Source organism: Astyanax mexicanus, chromosome 25, assembly GCF_023375975.1.
Source record: "Astyanax mexicanus isolate ESR-SI-001 chromosome 25, AstMex3_surface, whole genome shotgun sequence".
In the NCBI taxonomy this organism is placed as follows: Eukaryota; Metazoa; Chordata; class Actinopteri; order Characiformes; family Acestrorhamphidae; genus Astyanax; species Astyanax mexicanus.
Window position 1 is genome coordinate 3,504,219 of NC_064432.1, and position 18,809 is coordinate 3,523,027.

The window sequence follows — 18,809 nt, forward strand, 5'->3', positions numbered from 1 at the left end:
GATCATCAAACAAACACTAATATTAGGCAAAGAACACACCTGACCCTATGTGAAAAAAGTAATTTCCCTAGCCACAACCAGGCCAAAATCACTTAAATAGAACCTGTTGGACAACACGAAGCTTTGGAAAAAAATACTTTGGAAAATTTTAACAAAGGTTAAAAAGTCATTTCTTGGGACTCTAGTGAACCACAGTAAGGCCTATTATTCACACATAGTGAATGGTGGCCGGCCTCTCGAAATTACTCCAAAAGGGCATGGACAACTCATCCAGAAGGTTCCAAAAGAACCCATGAACTGCATCTAAAGAACTGCAGGTCTCACTGGCCTCAGTTAAGGTCAGTGTTAATGATTCAATAATAAGAAAGAGAGACTGGGTAAAATTGGTCTGGACCACTTTCTGTAATTGATGGAACCAGGAATGGAAGGAGATCATAATCAATCAAAACGACAGTCAATTTCGAGACCTGAACACCATTGAAAACCTCTGCAATGTGATCACAATGAAGATGGATGGTTTTAAGCCATCAAACAAAGCTGAACTGCTTGAATTTTTGCTGCACCAGGAGTGGCATTAGGTCACCCAAAATCAGTGTGAAAGACTGGTGGAGAGCATGCCAAGATGCATGAAAGAAAAAGTGATTTAAGAAATCACAGTTTAGAAATTAATATTCGGTCGAATAACCCTGTTTTTTTATACATTAGTTTTGTTGTTTCTTTGTTTCTTAATGAACAAGAACCAGTTTTCTTTGCGATGTTTGAGATCTGAAGACACTGCATTTCTCATTTTCTGCAAATAAATGCTGTAAATGACTATATTTGAAATTTGGGGAAAAAATGTTGTTAATAGTTTATAAAATAAAACAACAATGTTATTGTTGCTCATGCATATACCTATAGATAGTAAAATTAGCGATTTTCTTTTTTTTTTTGGGAGCTTTAACGAAGATGCTTTGAATGAAGAAATGAAAATGAAAACGTCAGCACTTGCAGTAGGTGGTGGGAATTAGAAGTTTGAGTTGGTGGGTAAAGGCTTCCAGCCACACGTGGACCATTTCCAAGCATTTTGTGAAAATCGCGTCGCTATGCTAATCACAGAAATCGCGGGAAGATTACGAGGGCCATTAGCACTTAATGAAGAACGGAATGTGGAAATTAATCATGCTCTCGCCAGCCCCCTTCGCTCTGTGGGCGCTCAATATTAAAGGGGAGCGCTCGCAGCGCTAAACGGGTATAATCGCATAAATCACGCATTTACACATAAATCCTATAAATCACACTTTAGTAAGTCGTAACGGTCTAATAGAAAGTTTGTTAGGAGTTTATTCCTCAGGCTTAGAAATCATGTAGAAACAGCTTTTAGGTGTGTGTCTTGGTCTAACTTCAAAATATCTTCCTCACAGAAATAACTAATATACAGGATTAGATTCCTCATGTAATCTATTATCTCTATTCTTTATTAGAGCACAGGCTGAAACCTGCTCAAAATGTACCCAATTATTTAAAGTTAGAACACTGTAAACAAGCCAAATTGGAGGCAAATCAAATTAAAGTACGTAACACTGTACTCTGCAGGGCGTCGCGTCTGCATTAAAGGGCCTTAGTGTTGATGGAAGGGACTGGCATAAAGTCACCCCCTATCCAATCCTTACAGTCCACTTACTGTACATTGCATTATATAGCACACACAATACTGTACAATAGGGGTGGGCAATATTATATCGTATACAATATATCGTGACACAGAAATATCATGATATTAAAAATCCATATTGTGATAATAGGGCTGTTCTGTGTTAAAAGTAGTCTATTATTTACTGTGAAGCTTTAGGTGTATTTATTGTATAATTGTTTTAGTTTGCAGTTTATATGCATGCACTAAATATTCTGCAATATTATTTGCTGCATTATATTATTTTATGCTATATTATTTATTTTGCCACATTATGATTATTCTGTTATACTATTATACTATATTCCTGAAATTAATTAATTATTTTTCTGGTTTCCTATATCGCCAAGTATATCGTTATCGCAAAAATACCCTGAAATATCGTGATATTATTTTAGAGCCATATCGCCCACCCCTACTTTATACTATATAATTCTAATTTTAATATTTTACACACACTGGATTTTTTTTTGTAAATAATTTGTATATCATTTAACATATGTATGAATATACACATAGTAGTATCAACAAATGATGCGCTTAATTTGTGATAAATCTTTTGCTCAGTTTATGTAAATCTAACAAGCAAATGTTCAAGTAATTAGCTGAATTGTGAGTGGAAAATGAAATCATGACGTGCTGCGATCTATAAAATGATTCAAAGCCTGTCACGAAGCCAAAAATAGCACCAGCAGTCATCCAGTCTGAACTGTGCCTGTACTTTAGTCCATGTTTATGGATAACAGTGAACAGTGAGTCATACAGTGTCAGAATGCTAATAATATAGTCTATTAGAGATGCTATTACTGAACAACTCCACACAGTCTGCGCACATGCAGTTAGCACCATGCTAATTGGCTTAGTGCTAGCTGCAGAATATTTACCTCGTGACTACAGTGCTAAATAAGTGACATCAACCCTGGATAAATTTGGATAATGTGTAAATCTGTGGATCTGAATTATATACAAATTATTGTTCCAGATCTTTTTATGATTCTGTAAGTAACCAGTTCCAAAACTAGGGTTGTGTCTAGAACTGATACTTTGGTGTTAAGATGATGCAGAAAAGAAAAAAATTAGGCCACTTGTATTCTGTGGTATCTAAGAAATAAATACTGCAACCACGGTAGGGAAAAATGCAAGACTGTTATTCCTCCACAACTGAAGAGGGCAGCATAACATGCATAGCATAGTTGGATGTAGTTGGATGTGATGGGTTGTCCACTAATATCCATGGACAACCCATTTTCATTATGAAAGCGAGATGTGAGAACTAAAAAAATAAAAAATACTTGAATACTGAAAACGATAAGTTTATTACAATTTTCATCACAGAATAAATTGTAAATTGTAGCTCTGCTAGTTAGCGAGCTAGCTAGTTAGCTGACATGTCTCTGCCTTAGTTTTAGCAGTGTTTAATGTCTAAAAGGGATCTTTGCAATCGATGACCATTAGCTTTAGTGTTTAGGTTATTTTTTGGAAACTTTAACCACGAGACACAATACATAAGCTTTTACTGCCTTTATATACTAACTAAGTAACTAAAATGTGTCATGTATTGTTTGTTTTAAATACTTAAAGGCTACATGCCACAGTTTTTTCCATTAAAATATTGTCTTTTTTTATGTACCATACTTGTATGATATTTGAATTATTGTTGTCTATATTTGGAAATACTGTTCCACCATTAAGATAATTTCATTTAGAATTTTCTTGAATGAATATTAAATTCTGCTTTAAATAACAGATAGAAAACATGACTTTATTAGCTAAAGGTTCTGTGCTATTCTTGTAGCTTTTGCCATCATATCAAAACTTTTATCAAGAATCGTATCAAACAATGTATTGGTATTGAATAACAAATAACACATTTTAACACTGGTATTGTGACGTGCCTATTTGACACTTTCCAAAAAAAAAAAAAAACTGATGCTACCGCCACCATGCTTAACATCTAATACTTTATTGTATTCTTGAGTTTGAATACCTTTAGTTTTTAAAAGTGTTTTCCTCAGTTTTTTTTTTTTGTTTTTTCTTTGTCCTTGACTTCAGTCATACCCTTTTCTCAATCTTGAAGTTTCTTTTTAGGACAACAGACAGTGTGAAAGCTTCAGTCCAGGCTAGAACATATCTTACTGACCGTGCTAACTGTTTAATCAACACTGTGACTGTGTAGCATAAAGAAATGTGTGCGTAAGATATTTGTGTAGCATCAGGAGACTCGTAGACGTTTCCAAAATAAGCTTCTATTCTTCTCCATTAGCTTTAATTGTGATTTTGATTGCACGGATCGCGGTGTGCGCGTGTGTTTGTGTACGCTAATGAGCTAACGCTAGCCCAAAGGTGAGTATAGAGGACTTCACAGCGCTGCTAATTCACCGTCTCATTAGGACGCGTGCTGCCTTTGTGCCAGGGTGTTATCAGATAATGCGGCGCGAGTCCGCGCGAGAGCGTTTTCGCTTCTTTTGAAGCCACGGCCACCGAAGCATCCATGCGAGGTAATTACCCGCAGAGAGACGACAGCGCGAGTTATCTGCGGTGGCATATTGAGTCGCTTTTATAGCCCAACCTGACAGCTTTTTGGGGGGCTGACAAATAAACTAGGTGCCAAGCACTTAAAAACAATCCCCGTGAGAACCGTCTCATTACTCTGGAGCGTGGAGCTGATCACGGGAGCGGCGCAGGACGGCTATTTATTTATCCGGCTTTATATTTTTCTTGTTTGCACGGCTAATGCCCTTCATCTCCGCACTCACGAAGAGTCTAGACTCGTGCGACTGGTCACTGGTCACCCTGTTTCCTGTAAATACGACGACTGCAGAGAAACCTCCAGCTGTAAAGGTCTCATTTGCATACAGTGCCATAGCATGATATTTGTAGATAAGGCTGTGAGATATGGCCAGTAAATAAAGTCAAGATATTTCAGGATGTTTTTTTTATAGCAGTGTTTTGAATTTTAAAAATATTATCTATATAAATATAACAGTTTTAAACATTCAGTGGCTAAATGGAAGAAGGTATGAAGGAATAAAAAAAAAAGTCCAAAAATTATTTTTATGTATGATATCTCTTTCTCTCTCTCTCTCTCTCTCTCTCTCTCTCTATATATATATATATATATATATATATATATATATATATATATATATATATATATATATATATATATATATATATATATATATATATATATATATATATATATATATATAATAGATACAGTGGTGTTCTTTCACCACCTCTCTCTTTTTCCTTTTTAAGTTTAATTATCTCTCTGTTTGTGTCCATCTTTCTCCTTTTCTCTTTTTGTTTCTGTCCCTTTTTCTCCAGTCAATTTTTCTTTTTTTCTCCTTCTCTTTCCTATTATCTCTTTCTTTCTCTCTCATTATCTGTCTCTCTCCATTTCTTTGTCTTCCCCTCTCTCTTGTTCTGTCTCCCTCCCTCTTTCCCATTTTCTTTCTTTCTGTCCCCATCTATTTATTTTTTTCTGTCTCCCTCCCTCTCTCTTTCTTTCTTTCTGACTCTATATTTTTCTTTTTCTACATTTTTCTCAGTGTCTGCCTCCCTCTCTTTCTCTTTTTCTGCCTCTGTATCTATTGCTTTCTCTCACTCTGTCTCAATCTCTCTCCCTCTGAGTCTTTCTCCTTCTCTATTTCTTTGTCTCTATTTCCCTTTCTTCTTCTTTCTTTTTCTGTCTTTCTCCTTTTCTCTCTTTCTGCCTCTGTATCTATTTCTTCCCCCCCTCTCTTTCTTTCTGTCTCCATCTCTCTTTCTGTCTGTCTTCCTCTCTCTTTCACCTCTTTCTTTTTCCTTCTCTCTCTCTTTCTGTCTCAGTCTGTTTCTCCTTTACTTTCTTTCTTTTTCTTTTTCTTTCTCCCTTTCTGTCTGTCTCTGTATAGTTTTCTTCTTCTATTGTTCCCATCCTTTTTTCTCTTTCTCTTGTTCAGTCAGTCAGTCTCTCTCTCTCTCTCTCTCTCTCTCTCTCTCTCTCTCTCTCTCTCTCTGGATGTTGGTGGAGTGTAAAGTGTGTATAGATACAGGGTGACCCTTTCACAGCAGACTTGTCAAAACACAGCGTCGCTCTCTTCTCAGACTCGACTTAGTGACGTTCGGGGGTCCGCCGGGACCCTTCCCCATAGTGTGGCCCCAATGAGACATCTGTCAGACCACAACTGCTAATGATCATCCACACTCTCACACACACTCACACACACTCACACACACTCACTCACACTCACACACACACACCAGTGAGGAAAAGCATCTAAGCATAAACGCAACAGCTCTCGGTTCTGTCCGTCTCACACCAGCTCACACCAGCTCACATCGACACACATAAAACTCGCCTGCTCTTAAAACCCAGTAAATCCACTAAATATACACTTTCAGTTCTACAAAACAGAACAAAATGGTTGTTAAGGTGTTGCTAGGTGGCTGCTGTGGTATTGCTAAATGTTTGTTGTGGTTTGCTTGGCTATGGTATAAGAAAAGAAAAATGTGTATGGTACTAACAAGTAATTTGCTAGGTGTGTTGCTATGGTATTTCAAGGAAATACTTACGGCTCTATCAAGTAGTTTGCTAAGTGGTTGCTATGGTATCCCAAGAAGATGGTAACAGTTTTACCAAGTGGTTTGCTAATTGGTTGATATGCTATCCCAAGGAAATGGCTATGGTTCTACCAAGTGGTGTTCTAGGCAGTTGCTATGGTATCCCATGGAAATGGGTATGGTTCTACCAAGTAATTTTTCTAGGTGGTTGTTGTGGTATCCATGGCTACGTGGTTACATTTTTTCTTCTATTAAGTTGCATAGAGGTTGCTAAGTATTGCTAGGCAGTTGCTGTGGTATCCCAAGGAGATGGTTATGGTTTTATCAAGTGGTTTTCCATGTGGTTGCAGTGGTATCTCAGATAGTTGTTATGGTGTTGCATAGTAGTGTTGACACAATAGCGCCTCATTTATTTATATGATAAAAAAAAAATACAAACTAGTATTGGAGAACCAGAGCAAGTTTACAAAATTAAAGTACCTGTGAAAAATTAAACCTGTTATAAAAAAAATAGAAATGATGTTTCTACTTCCTGTCGTTTGGCAGTGGTTGCAGCCCCTTTTTTTCCTCTTTTTTTCCACTCGATCTTCTCCTACTTTTTTAAATGCCTCTTTAAAGCAGCAGTTGAGGCCTGGGGAGAAGAAGTGTTCTATTAGCACTTGATTTATTAGCTTCTTTTATTTTTTTCCTATTATTAGTCATTTTCATTTGTTTAATCATTTATCAGCTTGTTATCCTTCCTTCTCGCAAGTGCAGAACAGATTCCCCCCGCGAGGAAGTCCTCTATAATAATATAATTAAAAATATCATCGAGTCAATCAAGAGGATGAAATGAAATAGGAGAAAATGATGAAGAATAACTCCCAGTCCCTCCTGAAGGACAGATCGTTCGAGGAGAGAAACCTGTTACCAAACACAAATAATCTAATGCAAAAATAAATATAGAAAGCTATTATACAGCTGTATTAGAAATAAAAAGGAAAGAAAAAAACAAGAACATCCAGTCAGCATCCGATCAACATCCTGCTTCTGATCTGAGGGGAGAACGCAGTGATGAAATGATAGAAACGCTTCCTTAATTACTCTTGTTTGTCAGTGAGCTCAAGCCCAAGGCTCTCTCTCCATTATATTAATACTCTACTAAAATACACTGTGAAGCATTTAGGTGATTCTTATCTGAGGGGAAGTTAACTCTGCTGAGGGAACTCTTGATCTTCTTTTCATGGAGTGATCCTGATGAGTGCCAGTTTCATCATAACAGTTTGTCTTTGGAAATGCACTTTAGGATACTTTTAAAGTTCTTGAAATGTTTCGGAATGACTGACTTTAGTTTTTTTCTTTACTTAGTTGAGTATTTTTTATTTTATTTATTTTGTGTATTTGTTTATTTGAGTGAGAAAAGCGCTTCCATTTATTTACAGTAAACTTAGATTTCCCAATTTCTTTAGCACTAAGGCTGGAGCATTAGCAGCTAACCGCTCTAGCAGTGCTTGCCGGGTTTAGGAGCAAGCCACAATCCAATAATACTCACCTCTGAACGGGGAAATGGTGAGAGCGGTTAGCGGGTAATGCTTATGCTGCTCCAGCAGTGCTAGCTGTGGTTAAGAGCAGGATATAGGCCAACAATACTCACCTCTGAATGGGGAAATGGCGAGAGTGGTTAGCGGGTAATGCTTATGCTGCTCCAGCAGTGCTAGCTGTGGTTAAGAGCAGGATATAGGCCAACAATACTCACCTCTGAATGGGGAAATGGCGAGAGTGGTTAGTGGGTAATGCTTATGCTGCTCTAGCAGTGCTAGCCAGGGTTGGGAGCAGGCTCAAGGCTGATTAATACTCACCTCTGAACGGGGAAATGGCGAGCGTGGTTAGCAGGTAATGCTAATGCTGCTCCAGCAGTGCTAGCCAGGGTTGGGAGCAGGCTATAGGCTGATAATAATCCCCTCTAAACGGGGAAATGGTGAGAGCGGTTAGTGGGTAATGCTTATGCTGCTCCAGCAGTGCTAACCAGGGTTGGGAGCAGGCTACAGGCTGATTAATACTCACCTCTGTACGAGATAACAGCGAGAGCGGTTAATGGGTAATGCTAATGCTACTCCAACAGTGCTAGCTGTGGTTAAGAGCAGGATATAGGCCAACAATACTCACCTCTGAACAGGGAAATGGCGAGCGTGGTTAGCGGGTAATGCTAATGCTGCTCCAGCAGTGCTGGTAAAATTCATACATAAGATGCACTGGATTAAAATCATATTGAGTGATGGTACAGGCACTGTAAAGTGTTAATTACTGTAATTTTTCAGGACAATTTTTAATAGTTTTATTCTGACCATGTTTGAAAGCTGATTCTAAGCACATTTCCAAGACATCATTGCTGATTAAACCATACAGTACCTCAGATAAACAGAAATATACTGAGCCCACACATAAAAACCTAGAGTTCCCACCTTGTAAACATCCAGTTTAATCCATAAGTTTAAGTGGACTTCAGGGGAAAAAAAGAGAAAAGAATATAATATAGCCTCTTCAAGTCCAGGTTTCACTCCTAGCGATCCAGTCTGGCCTCATTAAGCTCACAGAGCGCGAATTTCTCCTCCAAGACATCGATAACGTCTTTTGAAGACATCGATCCTGCAGAGGCACCGGGCGGAAGATTGAAATTTGAGCAGAAGATGCTGGTCTGCCTTTAGAAACAGGATGCAATGAAACTAATGCATTTCCTCAAAGCTTCGCTAGAAATAGAGCTGCATGGATACAAGGACCCCGGAACCATCAACAACATTTTATACCTTCTAAAATCAGACACTGTGCAGTGGCTTAGAAATAAGTGTCATCTTATGCGGGTCCAGTGGGGAACGGTTCACAGTTGATGTCTCTTGATGACCCCAGTTCTGTTGATTTTCAGTTTGTTTTCTCTTTTAACACACTTGAGGCGACTCAGGAACTCGTTCACAAGACTTTTATGAGGATATAATGTGACTTTTAACTGAAAAACGGTGTAGTGCTGGAATGCTACACACCCTGGACCTTTACAGAGCACCCCTACACTTTCAGAAGGGTGTTAACATCTGTTAGAATGAGTTTGTGGCTCATTTAAACGTTTATAGAGCATTAGAGAGCGCCTAGTACACTTTGGAATTGTTTTACGTCTGTCAGAATGAATGTGTGGATCATATGAACATTTATAGAGCACACCCTATGCTACATAAACTATATTTTTACATTTAACATCTTGCCAGATTAGCTTTTTAACTCAGTTGTGGTTTTTTTTTATCTCTAAATTGTTAATTTAACAACAAATATGACTTACTTTACCTTGTTTTTAAAAGGTTAGCTTTTGTTTTTGGCTCTTAACACTGGATAACACTTACCTGTTTTCTCTCTGTCAGTCCTCTTCTCAAAAAAAATAAAAATAAATTCAAACTCAAATGAGCACTGAATGTTAATCTACACAGATTTCTCTGCTGAAAAGGTTTTATTTGGGTGAGTAAAGCAGTTCTGTTTAATTACAGTAAGCTTAGATTTCCAGATATGCACTAAGGCTGGGTGCAGCAGCATTAGCATTTAGCTGCAGTTAGCGCTACACTGAGAATCCCTAAGTGATCTGGTAAGCCAGGTCGATATTAGCTAGCGCTTCATCCCACGTAGCTTGTTTTAACATGGTAAACATGTAAACAGAGTACAGTTTGATATACTCGCCTCTGAATGGTAAAAGAGCTAGCGCTTAGCGTGGCTAGCGGCTAATGCTAATACTGCTTCAGTCTCGATGCTGAAGAACTAAACTGAAACTCCTGTATTACGCTGTACTTCAGCAGAGTGGCTTTTATAGTCCCCCATTGTCTACATTTGCCACATTTTCTCTCCAGTACAAAAAAATGGTATCTTGTTCTTATAGCCTACAACTCTGTCTCCAGGCAAACAACCATTCTATAAGACATAGCTCAGTACTCAAGGTAAAGGAGCCCTGGTGGGCAAGACTACACACTGATGGTGAGTTAGAGAATGATTCTTTGGTTAGACAGGATCATTATGCAAATAAATGATGCTAAGAGCCGTTTAGGTCCTATTCACTGAAAAAATGGGATGAACTCTACTAGAGCTGGGCAAATGGCCCAAAAAAAAATTCGAAATTCGATTTTCGATTTAAATCGATAATTTTTTCCCCTACTAAAAATCAAACTAAAGAGGATAAAGAAATGATTAAAAACTAATTCTTATTTAATTTGTTTTCACTTAAAATGTTCCCTTTTTTGGTTAAAGTGCAACCAGAAACAAACAAAAAAAAACAATTGTAAAGAGTGAGAACATCCAGTAACTTTTAGAAAGCTTTCTCCAACATAGTTTAGGTACTGACACAATGCACCCTCAAACTTAAAAATAAATAAATAAATAAACATACCCTTAAAAACAGGGAGGGAGGAGAAACTCAGAGAAAATCGTTTTTTTATAAAAACACATCGTCCTTAACTGTAAATTCGAATTAATCGATAAAATCGATTAATCGCCCAGCTCTAAACTCTACCCTAACAGAGTTAGGAGTTCAGAGTTCAAATTGTTGTCTGAAATGTATTGAGTCTACGAACAAAGAGGTAAAATAAGTTGGCAGACTCTCCAGTTTTTGCTGGACAAAGATGTTTGTGGTATTTTATCCACAAAAAGGAGAAAGGTATGAAATAAATCAACTGATTTCCAGCTACAGATCACTTGTATTTTCAGTTCTAGGACCTCATTAGTGCATTACTGTTTTTCACTGTATATCCTGTATAAAAGTCTCTACAGAGATTTAAAGACATACTAATATTTTTCTGTTTATTTATACGTTTAATTGCAATACGTGGAGTGATTAAGGACATCCCAGCAGGCGAGTGGAATGACATCTGATGGTCACTCTGCTCTCGCTCCTCTTCCTCTCTCTCCTGAACTTGTGAAAGCACTGGTGATCCCCGTGCGTGGGAATCTGTCAGCATCAATGCTCCAGTCGGCCCTTTAGACCCCAGCTATTGACTCGGACACACCGATGAACACATCGCCACTCGCCATTGACTGCCCAATCAATGAACAGCAAACTACCGCCTTTACCCGCCCACAGAACGGCCTCGGCAACACAGATCCGCATCTGAGGGCACGGTGGCCAATCAATCTGGACATCCGAGTCTGGAAAAAGCATAAAAGCGTAAGAGTGCTGATTAAAAGTAATATTCTGTACTGCAGAATAATGCAGTTTTCTGTACACCGGCCTGCTGTGAGTCCTGAGGTTTACAGCAGTACGTAAATCATCATGAAGTTATACCAAGGGGACAGTTTGGGGAATGCAAACACCTGTATAAGTTGTTCGGTGTCGTCTTGTGAGTGAGTTTGAACTAGGTGTGTCTCAGCAACAATACAGCAGTGCTTGAAAGTTTGTGAACCTCTCTCTTAGAATTCTCTCTATTTCTGTAAGAATATGATAAATAAGAAACATATGAAACTTGGTCATATATTTATTGAGAAATGGTCTATTATTACATATCTGTGAGTGGCAAATATGTGTAATATGTGCCTTCAGTATCTGCACACCAACTTAGAGGGGATTTTATTATGTTCCTCCATACCAGAGAATGTAAAAAAGATGGTACAGTGTCACCGGTCCCATTAATTTAATTCAAAATGAAGACAAAATCTTCCTCCATGTTGGTGATCCTGAAACCCGAGTCTGCGCAGTAGAGGCCAGAGGAGGGAGAAAGACTGTGGAGAGACATCCTACTCATTTACATAACCCCGCCCCTGAGGGCTGCATCCACAGAGCTCACACAGTCTATAGTCCCGCCCATACAGTCATTGGTCCCACCCCGGCTAGGTGCAACCCAGCCCTTTTACAATAACCACACCTTTTTGAATGGAGCTGAATAACGTTTTAAAAAACGAGTTCTGTGAGGATATAAAAATTTGACAAAATAAGCAGAGGTTACACTAAAGCTGCTGCATTTAAATAAAGGAGGTAGAATTACAGTATATTAGAAAAAAACGTGATTGAAAGTTGTTCTGTTTTGCCATTGAAACCTATGGTAATGGGTGGAGTCACACAGCTTTCTGAAACCGAACAGCAGGGGGCGCCCGACCTGTGGTGGCTTCACTTTTGAGAGACGATGCTCTGTCCAGCTATATACAGTCTATGCTCCATACAAAATAGCTTCAACTCTTAATTTAAGGTTCGGACTTTGACTTGGCCCTGTTACAAATCATTAACTTTATTCTTCTTTGGAATCCATTCTTTGGTAGAACAACTAGGGATGCGAATCTCTGTGTCTGGCATTTCGATTCTGAGTTTTGGGGTCACAATTCGATTTATTTTTTTTTTCTTCAAACAGTCTATAAATTTAGATTAAATTATGTGATTGAGAAGATGAAATGATATTTTAAACAAATTTAAACATTTATTTAGAACAATAATAATAATAATAATAATAATAATAATAATAATAATAATAATTTTAGGTTTCCTACTGTATCAAATCTTTTTGCAACTTTTTTATATATATTTTTTGTAAATATTTAAAATGTAGCCTTAAAAAAATCAAAGGCATCACAGTCTTTTTAACCATATTGCATCGTGGCTAAATTTTCAAAACTTAACCTTAACAGAACATTAAAACATTAAATATTAAACATACGGCTGGGTCCAGGAGTCACGTGCAAGTTTATACATGCACATGTGTGAATGTATAAATATTCATAAATATGTTTAAATCCTCCACCACGGGACTAAAGCAGCGTTATATTGGATCACCGGAGCACTTTTTCCCCCCACATAAACCATTCATATTAGAGACACAACTAGACATTAGACATATATGAGATACAGTCTATATACAGTATGGAACAGCCGTTACAGAAGACGCTGACTAAAAATACTTGTGATGGACACAGTAAGGGAAAATGATGGGACTGGACAGTGGTGTCCAGGGAGCGATGTGGAGCTAGATGGCAGTCAGTCAGTGTTTGCTGAGTCCTGATGGCCTGAGGGAAGAAGCTGTTTCCGAGACAGGTGGTTTGTGTCTTGATGAGAAGCACTTGCCGGTGGGGAGCGGAGAGAGAGAGAGAGAGAGAGAGTAGGAAGGGCATGAGCTGGATGGACGTGATCTACGATGATGGACTGAGCCCTTTTCTGACATCCAGATTCATAAATGTCCTGGAGCTGAAGAACGTCAGTGCCTATGATTGTTGTCTAGAGCTCTAGAGACTCTACATGTATAGAGACTCTATAGTACAGTGCTGAATGCTGACCAAAGCTCTTTAGACCAGCATGAGGGTTAGGAACCATGTTTAAAATAAATATGTAGGAGTAAAATATACTTCAGAACATTAAACCTTGTGTATTAGAAATAAATAAGCAAAATCTATCACTTGCAATATATTTCTAAATCTTTCTTATAAATAAATGTCCACTGTAAGTCCACTGGATAAGTAATGTCTACAATGACTACATTCAGTAAATGTAATTGATTTTTGCTACATCAGTTGCTTTGCACAATAATTTAACTTTAAAATAAATAAAAATCTAGTTAATTTAATTCTTTGTTATTTCAATTCCATTTAAATACCATATAGATTTAAAATGCTCATTGAAACACAACACAGTAACACAAACTTTCCAGTTCAGCAAATGATGCTTGCTCTTACAGCCTACAACCTAAGTAGTAAACCTGCAGATCATACATTAGAATTATGATTAACTGCTTGGCTTCTAAAACTAATCAATTGCGACGGATCAAACATATAAGTAACTATAAACTAATTCAACTCAAAGGTCTCAGATTGAGTGAGTTGGCCACATTCAATCATGTATCTTCAAAGTTGTTAATGTTTGGATGAGTATTTCAATTTTAATGTATTGGAGTTTAAACAAATTTGGGTGTTCACCACTAAAAACTGCTGTTACATTTAACAGATCATATATTCTAGTAAATGATATTCATAATTTCTGGTGGATTTATTTAGAATTGCTTTAATACAAGTTACTGTGTAATACACTCACTGAAGTATGTTTTAGTTAATGTATCTTAATAGATTTTGCTTAAATATGTAGCACCGTATTAATCAGTGTGTAGTCTTACCCACAAGGGCTACCTAGCCTTGAGCATTTCTATAATGGCAGTGTTGTTGTTCGTAAGAGCAAGTTACCATTTCTTTACTTCCGTCGTATTTTTGCACTGTAAGGTGCACTTAAAATCTGTTTAATTTTCCCAAAAATCATCAGTGCACCTTATAATCTGGTGCATCTTGTGTGTGAATTATACCAGTCAGGTATTAAGGAGCAGTAAAGACACTCTGCTGAAGTACAGCGTTATACAGGAGTTTCAGTTTACTTCTCCAGCAGTATTAGCATTAGCTGCTAACCATGTGAAGTTCTGGATCTTTGGCTGTCCAGAGGTGAGTATTATCGGCCTCTATCCTGTTGCTAACCCTGGCTAGCACTTTGCGTGGTTAGCAACTAATGCTAATGCTGCATGGTACAGTATTATCAGCCTGTACCCTGCTGCTGACCTTGGGTAGCACTGCTGAAGCAGCATTAGCATTACCCGCTAACCACAGCACTAGCTCTTTTTCTGTTCAAAGGCGAGTGTATCAGACTGTAGTCGGCTCATTTACTGTGTTAAAACAAGCGCATCATAAAATGCGCATTATAATCTGACGCATCTTATGTATTAAAAAATAGACCAGAAAATAGATGTCTAATGAGAGTGCACCTTATCCACTATACTGTCCACTGTGGGTGGTGATTTTGTGCCTTCTAGGACATACTTTCGGTATGCACATGACCCTGGATCAAAGATCGAGGATCAAGGAATGTTAAATACATACCTGCACAATTTTACACACAGAGTATCCCATCTGTATTGACTGTATATAAAAATAAATATACTAAATGCGTTAAACACACAATACTACATGTCGATTAAAATTTACTTTGAGGGCCTTAGGAGATCCCCTGCTCTGTGTGTGTGTGTGTGTGTGTGTGTGTGTGTGTGCATGCTGTAAGGGAGCGCCCATTAACCAGCCTATCACTGCGGTAACGGCATTGTCTCAGCCGGCGTGGTTATTTTTAAGTGCCATCAGCTCCCTCGGCTATGCAGATGATTCTGACTTCATCCCGGCTGGTTGCCATTAGCAGCGTCTCTGCAGAGACCCAGCATTTCTCAAAAAAAGAACATATATTAATCCATCCAATCAGCTGTCAATCTCACCTCGGCGTGGGCGTTCCCCCCCTCTATCCTCAAATGCAATTAACTCAGAGGGATTTTCACTGGCACATGTTTATAATTACAGCAGACTAAAGCAAAGACGTGAGCTTTTAATAATCAGAAAAGGCCTGGATGGGGAAGCGTCGGAAAACAGAAGACGAGGGCCTCCTTCCACTTCTGTCCTCCCCGGAGACGCCATGGCATAGGGAAGTGTTTTGTTCAGGCTAAGCACATTAATTAATTAATGATTAATTAGTGTTGATTTAAAGCTTAATTGAAACCAGATTTAGAAGCGAGGCCATCTGATTGTTTTTGCAGGCCCTGGCCACTGAGAGCGAAAGAGAGAGAGAGCGTAAGAACGAAAAGAAAGCAAGTTCTACTCTTGCACTGTAAACTCAAATCACTACAAGGTACATTTAATGGGAATCTATTGCACATGGCAACGTCTTTTCCATTGCATACTGGGTTTGTCCTCCAGTCACTGACGCACTGGTCATTCCCCCCGGGCTACCTTAGGTAAATGTACAGATCTGTGCAGGCTATAGTGTGCTATACTGTTCACTCGTACATTAATGAATTCAGAGCTACAGTTTATAGCATGAACATTCAGTGTTCTCTTTATATTCCTATTGTGTTTTATTTTTGAACTTTAATAAAACTAAAAAAATTTAAATCTCAATTTCTATTTTAAGATCATTTGTTTTCCAACTGAACGTGAATTTCTAAGAATTCTAGGATTATAATCAGCCAACATCTATTTTCTGTCCTATTTTTAATAGACAATAATAAGGAACAAGGGTGCCACCATGTTTCACTTCTATATCAGCAGGTCTCGCCATCATCTTGGTATCATTTGATAGATTTTTATATTATTAAAAACAATAATAATTAAAGTGAAACGAGCGCTGGATATTAATCTACACTGATTTCTTTCCTGAAAACTATTAGCTAGCGGTTTGTCCCACATCGCGTTTCAACACGATGATAAACATGCAGACTACAGTCCGATATACTAGCTAGCTCTGCGGCTAGCGGCAAATGCTAATACTGCTCCAGTCTCAGTGCTGGAGAAACTTTTACTGAAACTACTTTAATGTTGTATTCAGTGGAGAGGCTTTACTGCTCTTTGTAACCTGACCTTTTTTTATTGTTTTTAATGATTGGACCAATAGAAAGGCTGCAGATTTTGCTAATCAGCTGCATACCCCCTCCCCCCACCCTAGGAGTGATGAGGGGAAAGAGCACCATTTACCCACCCAGAGAGAGCATGGTCAATTGCTCCGGCAGCTGAAGGCAAGCTGCTTGACCAGGATTCGAACCAGCAATCATAGTGGCAGTGCTTTAAAGGCTCCAGAATGAATTGTAATAAGATCATTATACTTGGACTTCAATTGAAAGTTTATAAGGAATCCAACATACCTTGGTGCATGAGTTGTATGTACCATATGCACATGCATGTCGTCCTCATAGATTGAAATATAGGTGTATAAATATATATAAATGATCACTTTTTTCTGCTTTGGCTTCTATACACAAGCTTCTGTACGTGTGTGTGTGTGTGTGTGTGTTTGTGTGTGTGTGTGTGTTTGTGTGTGTGTGTTTGTGTGTGTTTGTGTGTGTTTGTGTGTGTTTGTGTGTGTTTGTGTGTGTGTGTGTGTGTGTGTGTGTGTGTGTGTGTGTGTGTGTGTGTGTGTGTGTGTGTGTGTGTGTGCCAACCAGCAAGTGCCACTTCAAACCCCTCCGCTGTAATAAGAGGGGGAAAAATAAGCAGGGAAAAATATATATAATAAATAAAAGAGGCAGCAATTAAGGGATATTTTTGAAAGTTATTTTTAGAGGACATGAGTGAAATGCAAATGATGTTTATGAGTTTGATAATGGCGTCTCTCTCTCTCTCTCCTGCCCGTCCCCAGAGGAACGGATAAGAGAGGAAAACGTCAGGAGCGCTGACGGCCATTAGGAAACAACTCTTCAAGATGAAGCACCCAGATAAAATAAACAATTAAATAGACAAATAAAACGAGCACTATGTCCAGATTATATGGTGCACTTGCTGCCACTGGCCACTGACCTTGAGGACCTTTCTTTGTTCTTCCACTCCTTGGCTCCTGCAACTGAGCCAACTCCAACACCAGTGTTTCAAAATTGAGTACATTGAACAGCATAAACTTTTCAAAAATGTAGTTTTTTTCGCTGAACTCCGTGGTCCTCCGGTAATTTTAGTCCCGTCTGTACTCACATCTGAGTTTCGTCTTCTCCCGTTTAATAAAATAGCTATTTGTCCACTTGTACACTTTGGACGCATGTTTCCACAAAGATCCACATAAACACAACAGCAAGTGGAAGTGGAGGAGCTACTGAACGCGATGTCATGTGACCGAGAAAGCCTAAAAACTCACTGGTCCTCCTGAAATGTGTTTGTGTATATGAAAATATAAAATATATAATTTTTTTCTCTTTTCCTTCTTTTATTTTAATCATTTAATATAAAATACATGAAAGCCAGACTGAACAAATTGTTTTTTTGTTTGCGCTTAAAGATACATTTTTTTTTTGTGCTTTACTCACATCAGTTGGAAGGTTGTTCCAACGTTTTGGAACGTAGTGGCTAAAAGCAGCATCACTAAATGTTTTTGTTTTTCTTTGTGGAACAACTAAAAGAAAAGATGTGGAGGATCTGAGGGGTCTTGATTTTTAGTTAGTCACTTGCCTCACATTAATTTCTCTCACCTTTAAGAATCAGGTGAGCTCTGACTTTGGCGCATTGCTATTTTAACAGCGCAGAGCCTCTGCGCCTCTCAGTAGAGGAATCTGCTGTTCCTGTAAATAACTTCACAGCGTAAAAAACAGGTCAATCTTATTTTGTATTCTGTTTATTGTTGACGTAAAAGTCGGGTTTGTTAGCTGCTGTGTAGTAGCAATGACCGTCTTTATGGTTGAGTGTTTCCTAGACTTTATTCAGTCAGTGGCGCACCTGTGCTTTATATAGCCAAGATAGCAATACGCAATAAATTTACGTAAAAACACACCTTACTTCCAGACCACCACACCCATCAGTGTAGATAGTAAGATAGTAGTGCAAGATAGTAAGGAGCGTTGTGTCCTTGTTGCTTCAGAGCGACAAATATACTTGTGGGAACAGCTGGCGAGAGACCTGCATCGTTTTAAAAATAGGAAAATAGAAAAAATGCCAGAGAAATGTAAAGGAGATTGAGCTGACTGGGTGTTTTGTCACGCAGTCGTCAAGACCCACGAGCTGCCCTCTAGTGGAAGCCTCCAGTAACGCACTCAGCACACAGCCAATGTCTTTGTTCTCGATGCATTTGGATGCTTCTTCATCCGTTCTGTCTTGTCCGGCACACTGTCCTAAAGAC

General features: G+C 38.4%; 1 long non-coding RNA gene across 1 annotated transcript in view; it reads left to right on the top strand.

Moving 5' to 3' along the window:
- Window positions 1-17,824, top strand: part of LOC111195173 (uncharacterized) — a 38,361-nt gene extending 20,537 nt beyond the window's left edge. The window contains exon 3 of the long non-coding RNA XR_007429462.1: window positions 17,349-17,824. This is a non-coding gene — a long non-coding RNA (uncharacterized LOC111195173). The remainder of the gene's footprint in view (window positions 1-17,348) is intronic.
- Window positions 17,825-18,809: the final 985 nt, after the last annotated feature.